The sequence below is a fragment of the Colobus angolensis genome, unplaced genomic scaffold (genome assembly GCF_000951035.1).
Source record: "Colobus angolensis palliatus isolate OR3802 unplaced genomic scaffold, Cang.pa_1.0 Scaffold151, whole genome shotgun sequence".
Lineage (NCBI taxonomy): Eukaryota > Metazoa > Chordata > Mammalia > Primates > Cercopithecidae > Colobus > Colobus angolensis.
In genome coordinates, this window is record NW_012114611.1 from 1,576,772 (window position 1) to 1,579,383 (window position 2,612).

At 40.3% G+C, this 2,612-nt stretch overlaps 1 protein-coding gene across 2 annotated transcripts in view; it reads right to left on the bottom strand.

Moving 5' to 3' along the window:
• SPATS2 (spermatogenesis associated, serine-rich 2) overlaps positions 1-2,612 on the bottom strand; it is a 185,234-nt gene that overhangs the window by 117,312 nt on the left and 65,310 nt on the right. Inside the window, exons 1-2 of one of the 2 annotated variants that reach the window (XM_011936177.1) lie at positions 2,420-2,461; positions 645-646 (exon numbers count right to left, since the gene is read on the bottom strand). The exons of the other annotated variant lie outside the window; for it this stretch is intronic. The gene's annotated coding sequence lies outside the window, so the exon portion shown is untranslated. Of the gene's footprint in view, positions 1-644; positions 647-2,419; positions 2,462-2,612 lie in introns of those variants that run through there. 2 annotated transcript variants of the gene reach the window in all.

Sequence of the window (2,612 nt, forward strand, 5' to 3'; positions counted from 1 at the left end):
GGTCTCGATCTCCTGACCTCGTGATCCGCCCGTCTCGGCCTCCCAAAGTGCTGGGATTACAGGCTTGAGCCACTGCGCCTGGCCCACATCCCTAGTATTAACTACGACCCCTGAACCAGAGGGTACAGCTCAATGACTCTCAATGTAGAGAAATGAGAGAACAGACATATGTAGTTCTCAACTTATTACTCTCATTGTTCTTTATACTTATTTTTCATTTCAAATCACAACAAAAGAGGGCCTAAAGTTTTATATTTATTGGAATGGGAACATGTATTAAAAGGAGATGAGCAAGGGAGACAAAAAGCAGAATAGGGGTTACCAAGGGCTGGGCGGGGGGGAGGAGTTACTGTTTAACGGGTAAAAAGTTTTTGTTGGGGTGATGAAAAGTTTTGGGTTAGACAGTGGTGATGGTTACACAACACTGTGAATGTATTTAATACCAGTAATTTGGCATCAACATACAAATGGTTAAAACAATAAATATATTACGAATATTTTTAAACTTCAGTAATAGATCCCAAATAGCCAAAACAATCTTGAAAAAGAAAAACAAGGAGTTGGAGACCTCATACTTCTTGATTTCAAAACATATTACAAAGCTATAGTGATCAAAACAGTGTAGTACTGTCATAAAGACATACATCTAGACTAATGGAATATAATAGAGAGCCCAGAAATAAACCCTCACATATAGGGTCAAAAGATCTTCAACGAAGGGGCCAAGACCATTAGATGAGAAAAGGACAGTCTCTTCAACAAAAGACATTGGGAAAACTGGATATCTACATGCAAAAGAATGAAGCTGGAGCCTTACCTTACACCATATACAAAAATTAACTCAAAAAGAAATAAGGAACCAAATAAGACCTAAAACTATAAAACTCCTAGAAGAAAATGGGAAAAGCTTCATTAGGCAGGATTTGGCAATTTATTGGATATGACAGCAAAAGTGCATGCAAAAAAGCAATAATAGACAAATGGGATTACATGAAACTTAAAACTTCTACGCAATCAACCAAGTAAAAAGGCAACCAATGAAATGGCAGAAAATACTTGCAAGTCACATATCTTATAAAGGATTAATATCCAGAATGTATGAAGAACTCCTGAAAATCCACAACAACAAAAACAAAAATCCAACTTTACAATAGGCAAAGGAGTTAAACAGGCATTTCTCCAGAGAAGATAAATAAATGGTCACCAAACATGTGAAAAGATGCTCATAATTAGAGAATGCAAATCAAAACCACAATGACCAGGAGCTCATGTGCTCTTCAAAAAAGCAAAACAAAACCAGGGTCAGGTTTAAATGTCTTACACCTGTAATCCCAGTACTTTGGGAGGCTGAGGCCAGCAGATCACTTGAGGTCAGGAGTTCGAGACCAGCCTGGCCAACATGGTGAAACCCTGTCTCTACTAAAAATACAAAAATTAACCAGGCGTGGTGGCGCATGCCTGTAATCCCAGCTACTCGGGAGCCTGAGGCAGGAGAATCGCTTGAACCTGGGAGGCGCAGGTTGCAGTGAGCTGAGATCACGCAACTGCACTCCAGCCTGTGTGACAGAGAGACTCCGCCTGAAACAAAACAAAACAAAACACAATGAGTTAACACCCTGTACCCACTAGGATGGCTGCTACCCAAAATAAAACAAAGCAAAAACAAAAACAGAAAACAAAATAAGTATTAGTAAAGATGTGGAAAAATAGCTGGGCGCGGTGGCTCAAGCCTGTAATCCCAGCACTTTGGGAGGCCGAGACGGGCGGATCACGAGGTCAGGAGATCGAGACCATCCTGGTTAACCCAGTGAAACCCCGTCTCTACTAAAAAATACAAAAAAACAGCCGGGCGAGGTGGCAGGCGCCTGTAGTCCCAGCTGCTCGGGAGGCTGAGGCAGGAGAATGGCGTAAACCCGGGAGGCGGAACTTGCAGTGAGCTGAGATCTGGCCACTGCACTCCAGCCCGGGCGACAGAGCGAGACTCCGTCTCCAAAAAAAAAAAAAAAAAAAGATGTGGAAAAATTGGAACCTTTGTGTACTGATGGCAAGAATGTAAAATGGTATGGCCACTATGGAAAACAGTATAAAGGTTCTCAAAAAATTAAAATTAGAACTACCACACGATCCAGGACTCCCAACTCTGGATACATATTCAAAAGATCTCAAAATCGAATATCAAAGAGATATTTGTGTACTCATGTTCATGGTAGCACTATTCACAAAAGAGGTGAAAGCAACCAGTGTCTATCAAAGGATGAATAGATAAACAAAATGTGGTATATACATACAAGAGAATATTATTCAGCCTTTAAAAAAAGGAAATCCTGTCACACGCTACAACATGGATGAACCTTGAGGACAATACACTAAGTGAAATACGCCAGTTGCAAAAAGACAAAAACTGTATGATTCTACTTACATGAAGTAAAGTAGTCAAACTCACAGAAACAGAAAGTAGAATGGTGGGCCATGGACTGGGTTGTTGTTTAATGGGTATGGAATTTCAGTTTGCAAAGATAAAAAAACTTTGGGAGATCTGTTACACAACAATGTGAATATACTTAACACTCCTGAACTTTTATGTGTGTGTGTGTGTGTGTGTGTGTGTGTAT